The 21138-nt window shown below is 42.2% G+C and overlaps 1 protein-coding gene across 4 annotated transcripts in view; it reads right to left on the bottom strand.

Annotated features, from left to right (window-relative positions):
- Positions 1–8171, bottom strand: part of LOC126198851 (glucosamine-6-phosphate isomerase) — a 122648-nt gene extending 114477 nt beyond the window's left edge. The window contains exon 1 of one of the 4 annotated variants that reach the window (XM_049935438.1): positions 8036–8171. The gene's annotated coding sequence lies outside the window, so the exon portion shown is untranslated. Of the gene's footprint in view, positions 1–7258; positions 7387–7713; positions 7925–8035 lie in introns of those variants that run through there. The other 3 variants (XM_049935437.1, XM_049935440.1, XM_049935439.1) reach the window with 3 other exon arrangements.
- Positions 8172–21138: the final 12967 nt, after the last annotated feature.

Below are 21138 nucleotides of genomic sequence, written 5' to 3'. Positions count from 1 at the left end.
ACACCATGAAGGAAGTATCCAAATGGGACAGAAATCACTAGATGTGATGTATGTGTGCAGCCAAACAAATGGCTACAATTTCAGAAAAATTGGATGATTTATTAAAGAGAAAGAGCTACACTAATTGAGCAAGTCAATAACGTGTTGGTCCATCTATGGCCCTTATGCAAGCTGTTATTCAACGTGGCGTTGATTGCCAGAGTTGTTGGATGTCCTCCTGAGGGATATTGTGCCAAATTCTGTCCAACTACCAAATTACATCATCAAAATCCCAAATTGGTTGGAAGACCATGGCCATAATGCTCCCAATGTACTCAACTGGTTAGAGCAAGACAAGCAGCCAACATAGGGTTTGGCAAGCACAAGGACAAGCAATAGAAACTCTTGCCATGTGTGGGCAGTTATTATCTTGCTGAAAAGTAAGACCAGGATGGCTTGCCATGAAGGGCAATAAAACAGGGTGTAGAATATCGTCATCATACTACTGTGCTGTAAGGGTGCTGCAGAAGACAACCAAAGGATTCCTGCTATGAAAATAAATGGCACCACATGCCATCATTCCTGGATGTCAGGCCATATGCCAGGTGACAGTCAGGTTGGTATCCCACCACTATCTGATGCATCTGCAGGTGCGTGTACAGCCTGGAGTCTCACTGACTAGAGTAGAGTTGTCTTCAGTGATGAGTCCTGCCACAAATTGAGGCCTGATGACTAGTGAAGACGTGTCTCTAGATGCCCCAGTCGGCAGAGGGATACCAACCTAATGTTGCCCACCAGAAGGCCTGACAACCAGAAGTGATCATGCACAATGCCATCTCTTTTTACAGCAGAACCCCTTTGGTTGTCATCAATGGCACCCTTACAGCACAGCAATACATTGATGACATACTACGGCCCATTGTTCCCCTTTATGGCATGCCATCCTAGGCTTACATTTCAGCAAGATAATGCCCGCCCACACACAGCAAGAGTTCCTACTGCTTGTCTTTGCACTTGCCAAACCCTACCTTGACCAGCAAATTCACTGGATCTCTCCCCAATTCAAAAACTTGGAGTATCAAGGACAGAAGCCTCCAACTAGCTTGGGATTTAAAAGATGTAACGCATCAATTGGATAGAATTTGGTACAACATCCCTCTGGATGACATCCAACAACTCAATCAATGCCAAGTTAATAACTGATTGCGTAAGAGCCAAAGGTGGATCAACACGTTATTGACTTGCTCAATTAGTGTAGCTCTTTCTCTTGAAACTGTAATCATTTATTTGTCTGTACTTGTACATCACACCACTGATTTCCAACCCAATACAGATAATTCCTTTGTGGTGCATTGTTGTTTCTTTTTTTGTCTTAAAGTATTTCCTATCTCAACTTCATCTATACCCTCCTCTCCTTCTACAATAATGGCCTCAAGTTTATTTCCCTTTTATATAGACCCCTCTATATATTCCTTCCACTTTTACCTTCTTTGCTTAGATGACTATAACAGAATACAGAGGTAGTGTTCTGGTAAATAACTTGTGAAGAACCTCTCCATTTCATTTCTGATTATCTCTACGGAAATAGTCATGTTCCAAACAAAGTTCTGATAGAGTAAAATAAGATAGAATATCATGTTGATATTTTCTGTACTCTTTCCAAAAGCTCTGATTTATTCATTCACACATTATGTTCCTTACATTCCAGTAAAACGGAGAGCCTTCAGGAATGAGGAATGAGCTGAGGTAGCCAATACATTAAGCAAAGAGAAGCAACTATTAGAAACTTATTACACGAGCCTACACTGGCTACATGTACCCTAGTAAATAACAAAAAATATTGCTGCTTCCTCAGTTATATAAAACAGCTGTTGCTCATCTTCTATTGGTGGCTTAATATTCACTTGATTACATTTGAATTTTTCCAAGAAAACAGTTATCTACATCTATAATTACAGCCATGTTTACCACACATCACTACTCCCCATACAGCTAACAGAGTGTTTCAATCCTTCATTATACACTCCTGGAAATTGAAATAAGAACACCGTGAATTCATTGTCCCAGGAAGGGGAAACTTTATTGACACATTCCTGGGGTCAGATACAACACATGATCACACTGACAGAACCACATGCACATAGACACAGGCAACAGAGCATGCACAATGTCGGCACTAGTACAGTGTATATCCACCTTTCGCAGCAATGCAGGCTGCTATTCTCCCATGGAGACGATCGTAGAGATGCTGGATGTAGTCCTGTGGAACGGCTTGCCATGCCATTTCCACCTGGCGCCTCAGTTGGACCAGCGTTCATGCTGGACGTGCAGACCGCGTGAGACGACGCTTCATCCAGTCCCAAACATGCTCAATGGGGGACAGATCCGGAGATCTTGCTGGCCAGGGTAGTTGACTTACACCTTCTAGAGCACGTTGGGTGGCACGGGATACATGCGGACGTGCATTGTCCTGTTGGAACAGCAAGTTCCCTTGCCGGTCTAGGAATGGTAGAACGATGGGTTCGATGACGGTTTGGATGTACCGTGCACTATTCAGTGTCCCCTCGACGATCACCAGTGGTGTACGGCCAGTGTAGGAGATCGCTCCCCACACCATGATGCCGGGTGTTGGCCCTGTGTGCCTCGGTCATATGCAGTCCTGATTGTGGCGCTCACCTGCACGGCACCAAACACGCATACGACCATCATTGGCACCAAGGCAGAAGCGACTCTCATCGCTGAAGACGACACGTCTCCATTCGTCCCTCCATTCACGCCTGTCGCGACACCACTGGAGGCAGGCTGCACAATGTTGGGGCGTGAGCGGAAGACGGCCTAACGGTGTGCGGGACTGTAGCCCAGCTTCATGGAGACGGTTGCGAATGGTCCTCGCCGATACCCCAGGAGCAACAGTGTCCCTAATTTGCTGGGAAGTGGCGGTGCGGTCCCCTACGGCACTGCGTAGGATCCTGCGGTCTTGGCGTGCATCCGTGCGTCGCTGCGGTCCGGTCCCAGGTCGATGGGCACGTGCACCTTCCGCCGACCACTGGCGACAACATCGATGTACTGTGGAGACCTCACGCCCCACGTGTTGAGCAATTCGGTGGTACGTCCACCCGGCCTCCCGCATGCCCACTATACGCCCTCGCTCAAAGTCCGTCAACTGCACATACAGTTCACGTCCACGCTGTCGCGGCATGCTACCAGTGTTAAAGACTGCGATGGAGCTCCGTATGCCACGGCAAACTGGCTGACACTGACGGCGGCGGTGCACAAATGCTGCGCAGCTAGCGCCATTCGACGGCCAACACCGCGGTTCCTGGTGTGTCCGCTGTGCCGTGCGTGTGATCATTGCTTGTACAGCCCTCTCGCAGTGTCCGGAGCAAGTATGGTGGGTCTGACACACCGGTGTCAATGTGTTCTTTTTTCATTTCCAGGAGTGTAGATATTCAGATAATTTGTAGAACTGTTCTATGAGACAAGTATTAATTTTCTTTTGAACTGATAAGAACACTTTTTAAGAGAATTTGTTGAATACATTTGCATCATGTGTAACTCCACTCTGAACCCTTGAAAAGGAGATAAAGACTACATCTAAGATCCATGTATATATTGTATAGTGATTATACAAATCACTAGACAGCAACAAGAAAGGATAAATAAACAAGGACATACTCTAAGAATACACAGATCCTAGACGGCCAACATGGAATCAGAAAACATCACACTTGTGAATCACAATTAGCCCTTTATTGACACGAAGTAATCAGTGCTATCAACAGGGGATGTCACATTGATTCATATTTTCAGATTTCCAGGAGGTTTTTGACACCGTTCCTCACAAGCAGCTTCTAATTGAATAGCATTCCTGTGGAGTATCATCTTAGCTGTGTGACTGGATCCATGATTTTCTATCAGAGAAGTCACACATTTCATAATAACTGACGGAAAGTCATTGAGTAAAACAAAAGTGATATCTGGTGTTCACCAATGAAGTTTTACAGCTCCTCTGTTGTTCCTGACCTACATGAACAATTTAGGACAGATTCTGAGCAGCCTCCTTAGATTATTTGCAGATGTTTCTGTAATTTATCATTTTGTGAAGTCAGCAGATGATCAAACCAAATTGATAAATGATTTACACGCAGTATCTCTATGGTGCAAAAACTGGTAGACGATGCTAAATAATAAAAAGTGTGAAGACATCAATATAGGTACTAAAAGGAACCTGCTAAATTTCAGGTACACAATAAATCACACAAATCTAAAGGTTGTAAACTCAACTAAATACTTAGGGGTTACAGTTAAGAATAACTTAAATTGTAATAATCATATAAATAATGTTGTGGGGGGAGCAAACTAAGACTGGGATTTGACAGAACGATTAGAAAATGCAACAGGTCTTCTAAAGAGACTGCTTGCCCTATGCTAGTCTGCCCTCTTCTGGAGTACTGTGTATCAGATAGGATTGACAGAGAACATCAAAAAGTTCAAAGAAGGGCTGCTCATTTTGTATTATCACGAAATAAGGGAGAGATTGTCAAAGATATGATAAACAAATTTGGATGGCAGTCGTTAAAACAAAGGTGTTTTCTGTTGCGGCAGTGCTCCCTCACAAAATCTCGATAACCAACTTTCTCCTCAGAATGTGAAAAATTTTGTTGGCACCAACTTAAAGATGATCTTCATAATAAAAATAAGAGAAATCAGAGCTTACACAGAAAGATTTAAGTGTTCATTTTTCCCATATGCCATTCAACAGCTGAGCAATAGAGAAATAGCTTGTAGGTGGTTCAATGAACCCTCTGCAAGGCACTTGACTGTAAACTGCAGAGTAATCATGTGGATTTAAAGGAATTAATTTACTGTGGTATGAATGACACAACACTTATGAGCATACAACTGAGGAAATAATATCATGGCTTAATATCCCACTGGCAATAAGGTCACTGGAGAGGGAGTAAAAGCTGATAGGACCTAGAGGGAAATGAAATGCACCACACATTTCAAAGGAATTGCTCTGTCACTTGCCTTAACCAATTTGGGGATACAATGGGAAACCTAAATCAGGGTGGCTGGACTAACATTTTAACCACCACCATGATGGAGGTTAATTTCCACTGCAATACTTATTAGGTCAGACCCATTCCACCAGCATATGAAGCACAGAAAAAAATGACTGCTAAAATGCCCCTTTGCATTCTGTAAATACTGTAATCCTGACTTTTTATCGCTATGGGAGAGATACATAGTGGGTTGTAGTATATTCCTTGATCCCCTGAGTGTTCAAAAAATTTTAGTGGGTTTTTGTAGGTTACTCACCATCTGTCTTCAAGCATCTACCAGTTCGAGTTTTTCAACATCTTTGTGACAATTTACCATGTGTTAAACAAACTTGTGACCATTCCTGTTGCCCTTCTTTGTACACATTCAATATCCCCTACTTATGCTATTTGGTATGGGTTCCCCACACTTCAGCAAAATTTTAGAAAGGAGCACATTAGTGTTTTGTAAGTAATTTCCTTTCCAGACTGATTGCACTTTTCCAGTATCCCATCAATCAAGCAAAATCTCCCATCTGCTTTACCTGCAACAGAGCCTATGAGACCATTAATTTTAATAACTCTGAGGACTGCTAAGTCCACATATTTGTCTGAGTTTACCAATTCCAACTGTGACTCATTGTTGTTGTAATCATAAGACACTGCTTTTTCATTTGATGAAGTGTACTACTGCACATTTCTAAACATTTAAACTGAGTTGCCAAACACTGCACCACTCTGAAATCTTATCAAGAGCCGACTGAATATTTGTGCATGTTCTTTCAGCCAGTACTTCATTTTACTTTCTGTAGCAGTTGCAAAAAGTCTAAGGTTACTATTCACATTGTCTGACAGATCATTAATATACAATATGAACAGCAAATATCTCAACATGTGTCTCTGGAGCAAACCCAAAGTTATTTCTACACCTGCCAGTGACTTTCCATTTAGAATTACATGCTGTGCCTTCCCTACTAAGAAATCTTCATTCAACATCATTTAGCATGGTACCCTGTAGGATCATACTTTCAAAAGTGCTGGTACAGTGCTGACACAAATTCTTTTACAAATCAAGAAATATTGCAACTACATGACTGCCTCTATGATGGCTTTCATGAAGTCATTTTAAAAAAAAGAAAAAAAAATGCAAGTTGGGTTTTGCATGACCATTTTTTTTTCCTAGATCAATACTGGTTGGCATACAGGCCATTCTGTTTGAGATACCTCTCATAGCAAACAGTAAGTTAATTGACGTGCTACTGTTTTTGATCCAAATTAATTACCAACAAAAGTCTCGTGACATTTTGCCAAATACTATAATGATCACTGAATACACAAGCAGCTTGAAATCAACCATAAAACATTCCCATCACATTACGCGATATGCCTTGTGATTGGTTCTCAGGAAAACGATTAACTTTGCAGTTACAAAAATCTGTTTTTCACAAATCCAAACTATTAACTTGCTAAGTAAACCAAGTACTCAGTTCAATTATCTTTACATTAAAACCTATTTCTCACCCCTTTCACCCCAGGAATTAATGGGTCAATCATTGTATATTTTTTGACAAGCTGTTCTCACTGACAATACTATTTTGGTATATGGCAGCTTCACAATAAAGCAGGCCTATTTATTGAACAAGGGCAAACAACAAAAACAATGAATTAACCTCTCTGAGGTGTCTTTTCAGCAGGTCTTCAAATTCTTAAACTTCAGTGACAACACATTTGAAGGGGTTGGCGAAAGGCTGAGCTATCCTTCAGTTTAGTAACGATTACACTGATCACTTTATCTGTTGCGTTATCTAATGCTTCACTTTATGGAAAGTAACATTTCCGCATGTATCGCTAGAAGGCAATGTCTGCTATATAAATTGTTCCATCTTATTGTATGTGTGTTCTTGTCTTGCCTTAGTGTCCCTAAACAATTTTTAATCATCAAATGTACCGCTCAGTTAATAAGATCATGTCCATACTGAATGTGCACAGCACGCAAATAAAATGAATGTTTGACGCTTGTCAAACTCGTTCATCATCAAACTGCCCTAACGCCCTTACAAAACTATACCATGCATTATTTAAACGGCTGTTTAGACATTATAAAATGTTCCAAAACGTGCTGACGATGTTATTTTCTTCAGCATGTAACTGCATTCATTTATGGATGCCAAACTTCTTACAAATATATTAGGTCGTATAATTAAATCAACTATCTGCCTACGAATCAGTTCACTCACTATCAGAACTAGGATTATACTAAGCCATTTTCTTAGCATGTAGGTATGCTATGATTCTCAATGCCATCAGTCTATTACTTAAGCTTTGTCCTTTGCTGTCGGTGTCATTACTGTGAACTATTACTTTCCTAAAAAAAAAAAAAAAAAAAAAAAAAAAAAAAAAAAAAAAAAAACACGGCACTTTCAGTCACAAATCGTGATTTTTAGTGGACACTTCAATAAAAATCAGAAATAAACTAATAAGCACTTCCTTTTTAAATATGTAAGTGCTCTAGTACCGGTATGCGACTGACATTTAGCTCTATATATGTTCTTCGACAATTTCACATAAACATTTAGGCTCTTTAGACGCAAGTGTTCGTCTGCAGCATGCAAACAACGAAGCTGAATAATGTGCTATGTGACATCTGTAAGTAATTATTGCTGTTCCCTGGCCAATACAACATTTTACTTACTTTATTACGCACCGTCTACAAAGTACACAGATGGAACCGGGATTGAGAGTTCACTGAACTCTAATCACAACAAACCACTTATCAACTTACGCATACACTAGTCCCGATAACTAATGAGGGGCAAATTCCAGGCAAGGGAAATTAAATGAAGAACAGTAGGATAACTTGAATTATGTAAAGTCTGTATTTGCCTTCTGCTGACATAGTGAATTTACATTTTAATTTTAACTACACTCATTTTGTTTATAGATACATTCATCTGTTTTTATTTGTTTGTTATTCAAAATCTTTGATTTCTGTTTAAGTTTTTTATATCACTCACGGTCATACGCCTGTGATATCACGAAACTTTACATCTTTGGTTAGCGATTGACCAAAAAGTGCGCGTACTATTTAGAAGCTAGAAAAGAGAGAACAACTTATATTTTGATCTTTAACGGACTGCAGTGGGTAAACCGCTGTGGCCACCGAAGATTACGGAGAGGAAAGACAATGTGGTCTACTGGAAAATCTTAAAACACTGAGGCGACTGTCGCCAATGATGTACAGGACTTGCAGGAGGAGAATATCATCATGGATATTCAACATATGGTAACACCGAAAAAAAAATGAAGCTCGGACCCAAAAGACGCCAGGTAAGGGCACGTTATCGGTGGCTACTCACAGCTCAGAATGGCATCCGCTTCTGCAATAAATACTGTAGTCGGGATAATCATTCAAGAGTTGATAGATAGAGAACATACAGAGGCGACGGCCGCCAAATCTGGCTGAACGATGAACACGTCAGAACAAATATAAGAAGACAATATGGAAACATACGTAGAGGACATCGAAAGTCTCGACACAACTGTTGGTAAACTCCACTCAATGGCTGTGGGTAAACAAGTGTTTCCAAAACTATTGATCGTGGAGTTTGATATTGTGAATGTGTCTGCTGTTGACAATACCCGTATTAAAATAGCATTTAAAAAAGGTGAGGCAACAAACCAGTTAATACAGGAAAATGTTTTCAAAGAAAAAAAATTGGCATTCGTAATCCCTAGGGGCAATTGGGGATGCTGAAACCTTATTAAGCGATAACAAGAGATTGGAGGTATTTGCATGTGAATATAAAGGTATGAAGGTTATCGAAACGAGTCATGTAAATGTTAAGGTGACCGTATATTCTAGACATCGAGTTGGATTACATTAAAAAACCTTCTAACATGAAAGAGTGCGGGCAGACATATTGTATTTATCGCTGCTGTGTATTTTCCTCATCATGTCTGTATTCATTGACAGCATATGAAAAACTTCAACACAAGTTTCATCATAATTCGCAGAATAATGCAATATAACGTAACACTACACAGCACACAATACAGCCTGATATAGTTTCCTGTGTACGGATAATGTATGGTTGTATGAATCAGCTTTTTGATTTGTACACAGCCATAAAGCTAAGATATACCTCCATGAACACAACAATGTAAGTTAGTGTTCTTTGGTAACAGAAGAATCTCTTTGTCGAACAGCTCCACCAACTTAATCAAAGCTAATAATAAAACATACCAAAACAGGTAAAATAACTATCTGACGCAAAATAAATCGTTTCTCAGTTGTTAAATCAGAGACAAATAGGTGTCTAACGTTCTTTAATAATATTTATTATTTGTGTTGGTTATTCGATATACAATGCATAATGTTCATCTTACGGAAATTTACTGCGTATTGTGTTGTTGAGCAATTGTGTGCTTAATCAGTTTTACTATAATCCAAAGAAAAATTAAATCACTTAACCTGGAAAACCAGTATGTAATGCCTATAATGAAATCAATGCCTCTGAAGTTTACTCAGGCTCGTGAGGAACGAGTTCTATGGCCCTGTACAATAAACTGATAAATTCCCTATACAAATACACAATGAAATACCTTTTCCTTAGCTCTTGCGTCGCAATGTATGTAATCTTGGTATTCTGTTCTCTCCACAGTAGGCATAAATAATATTCAATCTTGGCTCAGTGAAGTGTAATGCCAGCCGTAAAATAGGTTCATACAAATAACGTCAGTAGATTAGTTGATAAATGAATAACCTTGCAAATGTTCAGTGATAATTCTGGATATTCGCTCAGCGCTGTGAAATGCTGCCCACATTGCAACTGTTACAAACATCAATACTTTTCTGATTCTGGCACATTAATATTTTCTGACTCTGATTGAAAAATAATTTCTTTTAAAAAATACTCATTGGATTTATATAAACATGACATGAAAGAGGATGAGATACTGATAATAGAATATGCTAAGACCGAATGCTTCAGTTTGAAAATTGTATTCAGAATAAAGTTTCTCCTTCACAAAATATAATATGAAACATTTTACATTAACTTCAAAATCAGTGAACTTCTAAACTGCAATTCTCACTTACTGACGTAATTTAACACTGACAAAAAGTCTAACATCATTTAACAAAATAGATTCCAAAAAATTAACTTGTCTATATCAGGGTTAGAAAAAACACAAAATATTACAAATTGGGTATACCTAATCAACCTATACATTAAACCTGATGGCAAATATTTGGTTCCTACATTGAAGGGTCAGTACTGTAAAATTAGCAAGATCCACATTGCGTTGCTGCATACTTAAAGCTAAATATACAAAATTTCATTACCATACAAAACTTTATTATGCTGCGTCCATAGGTCAACAGCTAAAGTCTCGCACCTAGCCACTAGCTTTAAGTCTTAAATCCTACCTTTAACTGAGTGCAATGGATACTGCTACTGCGCTCCTACTTACAATCGATTCTGCCACTCAGGCAACATCTTACATGCATACATACATGCATACATACATTAATCCTTTTTCCATAGACCATGAATATGACATTTCATAATGATATGGAATGTGTCACTTTAACATAAGTTTTCTTTACACAAAATAATTAGTTAATTTTTTTTACATTTTCTACTTCATATCTAAGAATTAATCTACTGAGTAGTAGGAGTTGTCATTCAGAAATTCTTTTAATTTGCTTTTAAATGTTGGTTGGCTATCTGTCAGACTTTTAATACTATTTGGCAAATGACCAAAGATTTTTGTGGCAACATAATTCACCTCTTTCTGTGTCAAAGTGAGATTTAATCCAGAATAGTGAATGTCATCCTTTCTTCTAGTGTTGTAGCTATGCACTTTATTGTTATTTTTTAATTGGGATGGGTTATTAATGACAAATTTCGTAAGTGAATATATGTATTGCGAAGGTACTGTGAATGTCCAGAGTTCCTTAAATAAGTGTCTGCCAGGTGATCTTGGGTGGGTTCCTGCTATTATTCTGATTACACACCTTTGTGCAATGAATACTTTCTCTCTTAACGACGAATTGCCCCAAAATATGATGCAATATGAAAGCAGTGAATGAAAATAGGCATAGTTGGCTAATTAACTGATACATTTATCACGAAAATTTGCAATAACCCTAACAGCATAAGTAGCTGAACCCAGCCGTTTCAGCAGATCATCAATGTGTTTCTTTCAATTCAATTTCTTATCAATGCACACACCCAGATATTTTGAGTATTCTGCCTTAGTAACAGACTTCCTTTCATAGTCTATATTTATCAATGCTGTTATGCCATTTACTGTACAGAATTGTATAAATTGTGTTTTTTCAAAGTGTAGTGAGAGTCCATTTGCGGAGAAACACATAATAATTTTCTGAAAGACATTATTTGCAATTTCCTCAGCTGATTCTTGCTTCATGGGTGTGATTACTATACTTGTATCATCAGCAAAAAGTACTAGCTTTGCATCTTCATGCATGTAGAGTGGCAAGTCGTTAATGTATATTAAGAACAACAAGGGACCCAAGACTGAACCCTGTGGGACGCCATTTTTGATATCTCCCCAGACTGAGGACTCTGCTGGTTTCTGTAGACTATCTGTACTGTTAATTTCAACCTTCTGCATTCTTCCAGTTGAGTATGAATTAAACCATTTGTGCAGTGCCCCACTCATACCACAATACTTAAGCTCATCTAGAAGAATTTCATGGTTCAGTGGCGTCAAAGGCAAAATCTCTTCTACAAGTGATAACCATTTCATGTCATTTCATGAAATATATTACAAAATCTGGCTCCAAGTACAAGTGGACCCCTCACAGATGTACTGAATTATTTTCGAAAAAATTGGGAGCAAAGCTACAAAAATCGTGACTGTCCTGGCAAAAATGGGGAATGGACAGTCTCTGTAGCAAAGCGGTGTATTAATATTTGAACTCAAACTTTATCAGCGTGTGCATATATGCATGGAACTAGGTATTCTGTAGAACTGTATAAATAAGGTGTCGGACAATGTTTCAAATCCCTATGCTACAATCACATTAGTAACCAATGCAAATGACAGACCAGATGCCAAAGATGCAATGCACAACACACACTGCAAACATTCTAGTCTCTGTCCATTGTTGTATATGCTTCCAAGAAAATCATTCACCCATAGATAGAAGATGCTGTGAATTTAAGAAAAGAAAGTCTGTTCAGAAAATAATGAACATTCGTAATTTTGCGCCAATGGTGTGTTGGAGCAAAATGCAGTAGGCATGCTTGTACATGCCTGTGTTTAATGTGTAACAAACGGAAATTTTATTGTTGTATGTCTGATAGTTATTGTTCAGTGCTCTGTTGACTAGAACGTTGTGTCGCACAGTTTGCGAATTTCGCGTGAAACTAAGGAAAACCTTTATAGAGGCATACCAAACGATGCAGGAAGCCTATGGTGACGAGTGCTTAAGTCGTAAAGGTGTTACGAATGGTTCACACGTTTTAAAATTGACCAGATGGAAGTTAAAGATCACCCGTTCAGGACGCCCTTCGACGTCTGCCAACGACGCTCATGTCAGGAACGTCAACGAAATTGTGAGTGCCAATAGTAGACTGACTGTATGAGAGATTGCAGAATGTGATATTTAAGTTGGATCATATCATCAAATCCTCACACAGCATCTTCGTTGGTTGGTTTGTGGGGTTGAAGGGACCAGACTACAAAGGCCATCGGTCCCCAGCATCTTGGAATGCATCGTGTTGCCATCAAATTACTCAGTCCCATGGCTCATGAGTCAAGACCAGAAAGACCTTCGCCTCGCAGTCTGTGAAGAGCTTCTGGATCGCTCAAATGAGAACGAGTTGTTCCATAAAAGAATCATAACTGGCGATGAGACGTGGGCCTACAGTTATGATGTTCAGAGCAACGTTCTGTCTTCACAGTGGTTCGGGAAAGGTTCTGCAAGACCAAAAAAAGTTAGTCAGGTCAAGTCAAATGTAAAGCAACGCTGGCAGTATTTTTTTTTTTTTGACTCTGAAGGATTTGTTCATAATGAATTCGTACCACAGGGACAAACTATTAATTGATGGTACTAGCGGGACATGTTACGAAGCCTGTGAGAAAGTGTGAGAAGGGAATCGCCTGAAATATGGAGAGACAATTTATGGCTCTAGAATCACGATAACGTACCTGTACACTCATCCATGTTGGTGGGTGACTGTTGCACAAAAACCAAATCACTGTGCTGCCTCATCCTCTGTACTCTCCATATATGGTCCCTGTGGACTTTTTTATCTCCAAAATTGAAAGGACGAAGATTTGCAACGATAGACGAGGTAAAAGAAAATGCACAGACGACGCTTCACGCGATCCAGCAAGAGACGTACCATGACTGCTCCTGGAAGTGAAAATGGCGCTGTGAGCTGTGAATCACTTGTGGAGGAGAGTATTTCGAAGGAGGACACACACAATAAACAAAAGCTAAACGTAGAAAAAAATTATGGACAAAGTTCTGGAATGTTCGGAACAGACCTCGTACGAGACATATCTACCTAAAGTAATAGTGTGCCCAATGAAGCAGCATGTTAAACTCACACAGCTATGCCACTGCTGCATATCATTCAAGGGAACAGAATATTCTAAACAATACAGCTGCAATGCAGTGCAGAATAAACAGCAGTAGAATTTCGTCCACTGAAGAGGATGGGTAACTTGAACCAGGAAATGAATGTAGGCTTATGACCACAACCGAGAGCAACCTAATGCGGTAACACCAGCAACTGGAGTGTGTATTGTTCAGTTCACGTACTTATGAGCGACCGATATGATTAATAATTAGAAATCCGTATACAGCTTCATTTCATAAGATAAGAGACACGGAGACAAACCATAGATGTCCCACTTGGTTAATGAATTAATGAACGATATCTTAATACTTCTACATCTGTACTCTGCAAAAGCACTGTGATGTGCATGCCAGAGGATATAGCCCATTTTACCAATTATTATAATTTCTTTCCTTTCCATTCATATACTGATCACACAGTGGTGTAACATGGAAGGGCTGGGGGATGATGGCCGCATGCATCACAGATATCAGGTGCTGCAAGCAGCGGCCAAGCTGGATTGTCCTATCTGCATGTTCATTAGATCAGATAACTGTGTTTGTAGTGGACTGACAAGGCAGCCAGTCCACAGTGACGGGTAGCCGAAAGGGCACACGTACACACACGCTGACTGGCGCGAAGTCTGGAACAGGATTCGTAATGAATGGATAAAGAAAAGAACGTAGCTACTAGAACACTTAACTTTTATATCGTCCTTTGGTATACAGCAATCTTGATGAGACAAGTGAGACTATCTTGAGATACATGCAATGGTACAAATGGCGCCTTGCTAGTTTGTAGCCATTAACTTAGCTGAAGGCTATTCTAACTGTCTCTCGGCAAATGAGAGAAAGGCTTCGTCAGTGTAGTCGCTAGCAATGTCGTCGTACAACTGGGGCGAGTGCTAGTCAGTCTCTTGAGACCTGCCTTGTGGTGGCGCTCGGTCTGCGATCCTGACAGTGGAGACACATGGGTCCGACATGTACTAATGGACCGCGGCCGATTTAAGCTACCACCTAGCAAGTGTGGTGTCTGGCGGTGACACCACATTCCTCCCCCGCAAATCGGCGAACGGTCGTGTGATAAGGCTTCCACCCGCCGTGGGGAGGACCCCATGTTGACGTATGCGATGAGGTGGGGAGCCTAACAACAGGCGAGGCTGTGCCACCCACACCCTGCCATTCGGTCCGAGGGGAGCTAGGAAACGCCTGAAAACCTTGTCCAGGGTGCACGTCAACATGCGGTGTATGCGCCCGTAATGAGACAGGAGGGGCCGAAGGGTCGACCTCCATTGCGGCGGGGGATCCAACGCGTGATGACGACATCTGGTCCAGAGCGGGCAAGAGTTCCATGGCGGAGTACAGCTGGTCACGGGAAGCGATCGGCGGCGCGCGACCCAGGGAGGCGCTGGGCGGCTGCAGCGAAGCGTCCACTGCGGGCGGCGCCGGAGGGAGAACAGGCGGCGGCGGCGGCGGCGCGTCGCCATGGGGCAAAATGGAAGGCATCGTCGGTAACACCTGGGGATGAGGCGAGCCAGTAGATGGGTCCCCAGGGCGCTGACCGGACGGCACCGTCGCTGAAAGCAGACGGGGAGCGGCAGAACCCAGGCGACGACAGAGGCGCAGCTGATTGAGATGCCGACGCACCTCACCAGAGGCCCCCAAAACCAAATACATCGCGTGGCCGAGGCAGCGAAGAATGCGCCCTGCGAGCCAACGCCGTGAACCTCGATAGTTGCGATAGAAGACAACGTCGCCAGGAGCAAAAGCAGGAGTCTGCCGCTGCACAGGAACCTGATGCGGCGGATGCAGCAAAGACATCAAGGTTCGATGAGGACGACCATGGAGCAACTCAGCCGGCGAGCGACCATCGCGGGGCTGAGAGCGATACGAGGACAAAAAGAGCAATAACGCGTCCTCCCGAGAATGCGACTCTTTCAACTTCAACATCTGGGACTTGAAAGTCCGGACCAATCGTTCACCGGCACCGTTTGACTGAGGCGAAAACGGCGCGGATGTCAGATGTGGAATACCATTGGCCTTGCAGAATGACTGAAATTCTGCGGACATGAATTGTGGGCCATTGTCGGAAACAATAGTCTGCGGAAGACCTTCAATGCAAAAAATAGCAGATAACGCTTGGATGGTGGCAGATGACGTCGTGGAAGACATCCGGACAACAAATGGAAAAGTACTGAAGGAATCGACAACAACCAACCATCGCGCATTCCAGAATGGACCGGCAAAATCTATGTGCAAGCGTTGCCAAGGGGAAGTGGCGTTCGGCCATGCAAAGAATTTTCGCGGCGGCGCGGATTGTTGTTCGGCACACGCCATGCAAGAAGAGCACATAGTCGTAATCGCAGCATCGATTCCGAACCAAGTACAGTGCTGACTAGCAAGTTGTTTCGTTCGCACTATACCCCAATGTCCTTGGTGGAGAAGCTTTAAGACAGAGGACTGTAACGAACGTGGGACCACGACCCTAGACTGATCATTATCAGAACGCAACAACAAAACACCACGTCGTACAAAAAGTCTCTCCTCGTGAGCAAAAAATCGGCGAACCAGCGGATCCTCGATCCGCGACTTTGACAAGGGCCATTGCGTAGCAACAAAACGCAAAACAGTAGCAAGGACAGGGTCAGCAGCTGTGGCTGTAGCTACACGACGAAAATCAATCGGAAACGATTCGACCACGTCATCGGTTTCCGAATCAATGAACATGCAAGCAAGTTCGGAAGAATCGAATGCTTTATCCTCAGCAACAGGCAAACGGGACAACGCATCAGCGTTGCCGTGCTTAGCAGTGGACCGATACAAGATATCGTAGCGGTACTGCGAGAGAAAAATAGACCAGCGAATGAATTTCTGCGCTGTACGTGGAGGTACAGGCTTGTGCGGATGAAAAAGCGATTTCAAAGGTTTGTGGTCTGTGATGATGGTAAAGTGACGACCATACAAGAAATCGTGAAACTTCATAACACCAAACACGAGAGCCAAAGCTTCTTTCTCTATTTGTGATTAATTCCGTTGCGCTGACGAGAGCAATTTGGACGCAAAGGCAATAGGGCGATCATGCGATCCATCTTTGTGCGCAAGCACAGCACCGATCCCGAAATCCGATGCATCTACCATCAACAAAAGGGGTTTCTGGGGATCGAATGGCGTAAGGCACGTATTTGAAAGCAACGCCGATTTCAACTGCCGAGAGGCGCGTTCGCATTCCGTCGTCCAGACAAACGGAACACCTTTACGGCGTAAGCGATGAAGCGGAGCTGAAATGGAAGAGGCATTGCGCAGAAAGCGATGATAATAGGTAATTTTTCCCAACACACTCTGTAGCTGCTTCACATTCTGTGGCGAAGGCAAGTCCTGTATGGCACGGAGGTGCTCTGGACTCGGATGTATGGCTTGGGCATTGATTACATGTCCCAAATATGGTAAGTCACGAGCAAAAAACACACATTTGTCCTTCCGCAAGCGAAGACCATTTTGTCGCAAGACCTGAAATAATGTTCGTAGATTTTCTAAATGTTCCTCTGCTGTCTTTCCGGAGATCACAATATCGTCCAGATAGTTCGCAGCAGTAGGGACCGACGCACAAACAGTTTGTAAATATTACTGAAACAAAGCAGGGGCGGATGCACATCCGAATGGCAGTCGTTTGAAGCGGTACAAACCAAGATGCGTGTTAACCACCAAGACGCGCTGGGATTCTTCGTCCACAGGTATTTGCAAGTACGCATCTGCTAGGTCCAACTTTGAAAAATATGTTCCCGGGCACAGTTTGTCAAAAAGATCTTCCGGGCGGGGCAAAGGAAAAGTAGCAGTCACAAGTTGTGGATTCACAGTTGCCTTGAAGTCCACGCAAAGTCTCAATTTTCCGGAAGGTTTTTTCAAAATAACTAAGGGTGAGGCCCAGAGAGAAGCCTGCACACGTTCAATGACACCTTGTGATTCTAAATCGTTTAATGTTCTGGCGACCTCATCACGCAATGCGTGGGGAACATTGCGCGCTCTGAAAAATTTCGGTTGCGTGTGTACTTTCAGTTCCAAATGAGCTTCATAGTTCTTAGCACAACCAAGGCCCGGTGCAAAAATGTCCGCAAATTCTTCACATAGACTAGAAACACTGGCTGAAGGCACAGTCTGGTTCACTGATAGGACCTGATTTACGATAGACAAGTTAAACAACTGAAATAAATTTAAACCAAACAAGTTCACTGCAGAAGAAGAACGAAGAACGTAAAATGACACAAGTTTTGTGTGTCCCTTGTATGTGGCAAGAAGGCTGCACTGTCCTAACACAGGTATATTCTGTCCTGAATAACTAGTGAGCTGAACATTTGCGGCACGCAACGGAGGTGCGCCCAGTTGTTTGTATGTGTCGTGATTGAGTAGTGAAACTGCAGCTCCGGTATCGAGCTGGAATGGGATCACTTTGCCTTCAAAGTCCAAGTCTACAAAAAGTTTATTGTCCTGCTGACGACAAGAGCGACTGTTTTGTGCAACGTGAACAGACACTGGTACAGAATCACGTGCGACGTGACGGGATTTGCGTCGACGCCGACGCACACTCTTTGTGGGACGAACACAGTCACCATTAGCGAGAGGAACACTGGGCGGAGTGGCACTAACTACATGAATGTCCATGGGCGAAGGTTCCCGAGCCTGTGTGTCCTTGATTCGATTCCGGCGCGAAGGAAAGGGCCTGGAATGGTAGTGAGCGTCTGATCTGAGCTTTTTCTGGCAAACACTTTGAACATGCCCTTTCTTAGTACAGAAAAAGCAAATAGCTTGGCGTGACGGGCAATTCTCACGCGAATGTCTTGTGGCACACCGCGGGCATGATTTCACTGCATTTGCTTGCTTGCGCGGGACACGTGGCTGCGCGGACGTGCGCGAGGGCAGGTTAGCGTTCTGTGCAGCGGGCCCGGCGGGCCGGTTAATGTGACACACGGCTGGCGAAGTTGCAAATGATTCCTGAGCAAAGTCAAGTGTGTCTTGCCTATCCAATATGTCTATCACTTGTTGAAGGAAGGGATTGACTAGTTTCAAAATCTGTTCCCGTATACGAACATCTGAAACGTTCTGTGCAATTGCGTCATGCACCATAGTATCTGAATAAGGGAGTCCACATTCACATTCAAATGCACACTCCCTAGTAAGTCCTTGCAAAGTTGCAACCCACTCCCTATTAGTCTGACCGGCCGTACGTTTTGTACGAAAGAACGTATACCGTTTTGCAACGACATTGACTGTTTCCTTGAAATAGGCATCTAAAGCTGACAAAATTTCGTCGTAGGACAGAATTGCTACGTCGCGTCGGGGAAACAATTTCACTATCACACGGTAGGTGGACACACCTACACACGAAAGCAAAAACGGCTGCCGCTCATTACCTTGAATTCTGTAGGCGGCGAGATGAAATCCAAATTGTAGAGACCATTCCGGCCATGTTTCTTGGGTTGAATCAAAACTACGGAAGGACGGTGCAACTGCGTGTTGTCGCTGCAGTAGCGATGAAGCGGTGGCGGCCGCATCGTTTTGCAGCGCACGTTGACCCTGGACGAGCTGTCCCAGGGCATCCAATAACGCCTGCGTCTGCTGATTCAGCAAGCGATAAAATTCGGACAGTACATCTGGAGAATGTGGCGAAGCCATGACACAAGCAAATTAATACAATACGAACGCTAAAGTCCCTTTTGAGACTCGTCGCCAATGTAGTGGACTGACAAGGCAGCCAGTCCACAGTGACGGGTAGCCGAAAGGGCACACGTACACACACGCCGACTGGCGCGAAGTCTGGAACAGGATTCGTAATGAATGTGATAAAGAAAAGAACATAGCTACTAGAACACTTAACTTTTATATCGTCCTTTGGTATACAGCAATCTTGATGAGACAAGTGAGACTATCTTGAGATACATGCAATGGTACAAATGGCGCCTTGCTAGGTCGTAGCCATTAACTTAGCTGAAGGCTATTCTAACTGTCTCTCGGCAAATGAGAGAAAGGCTTCGTCAGTGTAGTCGCTAGCAACGTCGTCGTACAACTGGGGCGAGTGCTAGTCAGTCTCTCGAGACCTGCCTTGTGGTGGCGCTCGGTCTGCGATCCTGACAGTGGCGACACGCGGGTCCGACATGTACTAATGGACCGCGGCCGATTTAAGCTACCACCTAGCAAGTGTGGTGTCTGGCGGTGACACCACAGTTTTGTCATTGGGATGGCATAGTTACTTATACAAAACTTCAAGTGAATCAGACAACTGGAAGTAGTTCAACATAGAACTGTAAGATCTGACCTAAACAAATATAGTGTAAACTCGGGCTACTTGAAACCTAAGGGTTATCTTCAGTCCAAAATGGAAAGACGTTTTGTTGTCAGAGGCAACAGATACTGATGAGAGTATTAGTACTATGATTTTTCAATAGTGTGGACAGATTTGTTAGTTCACATACTGGCTACCATAGGCTCTGTTCTAGCTCATTCATCACAATGAAAAATTATTGTTTCGTTTACTCCTCAGCTTCTGTCTGTACATACACCATCAAAGGATACATATTATACTCTTTGGGGGACACCCACAATTATTACTAGAATTTTTCATGATGAATAAATCCACTTGAGTTGTACTTAACAAATCCTTTATTTGGATGAAATTGTACTCACGACCTGGCTTTCAGGAAGCAAATCCCATCTTCAGGCGCTACAAAAGCCTAGGGAAAGTAAGAAGGTTGCTATATAGTATTAGATAACGTTAAGAGGGTCCATACAGATGTGAATATCAGTCATACCTTGATTGCATATGAGAAAATCGTATCAATCATTTAAAAATTCCAGCAAATTTTTTAAATATCAACGATACAGATTGTTGGTAAGTGACTATTTTCCAGTCTCATACCTTTCACAATTTTATCCATTCTAAGTTTAATGTTTTTATAAAGTAACCCATATAAACATTCAATTTAAAAACTTTTCAACAAAAAACTCAAAAGCTGAGTGCTGCATCATTGTAAGAGGTACCGAGGCATGCAAGTGTGCTGGGGCTTACCCCAGTTCACTACTACTGGCTAATGTCATCATAATGCGCCTGTGCATAGCATACAAAGGATTGCACCATAATCTAAGAGTGAAATTAAAAATTAAAATAACTTTTCCAAACTTAGTCAGTGTATGCTCCAGCATATTAATGTTAACATTGTGAAGTCTCAGAATGATCTAATGAGTACGTTTCGCTAAATATATTATTTTAAGAAAAAATAAGTGGCACCAAATAATAAAGCTAGAATGCTAAAACTGTTAAGAATGTGCAAATGTTTGTCACTATTAAATGTTACAAGTCTCCACTTGGTCCGAGCAATATTTTGTTCGAAATTGGCTTTTTTACGAAATATTGAAGGCCCTAAATATTAAATTCAGGAGGATGAAAATTCGTACGTAACCTCAGTTTGACATAAAAACATGAACTATGTGACTTCATTATACTACCTCTAATAGTTTCCAAGATATTAC

The sequence above is a fragment of the Schistocerca nitens genome, chromosome 8 (genome assembly GCF_023898315.1).
Source record: "Schistocerca nitens isolate TAMUIC-IGC-003100 chromosome 8, iqSchNite1.1, whole genome shotgun sequence".
Lineage (NCBI taxonomy): Eukaryota > Metazoa > Arthropoda > Insecta > Orthoptera > Acrididae > Schistocerca > Schistocerca nitens.
This window is presented reverse-complemented; position numbering and strand designations above follow the sequence as displayed.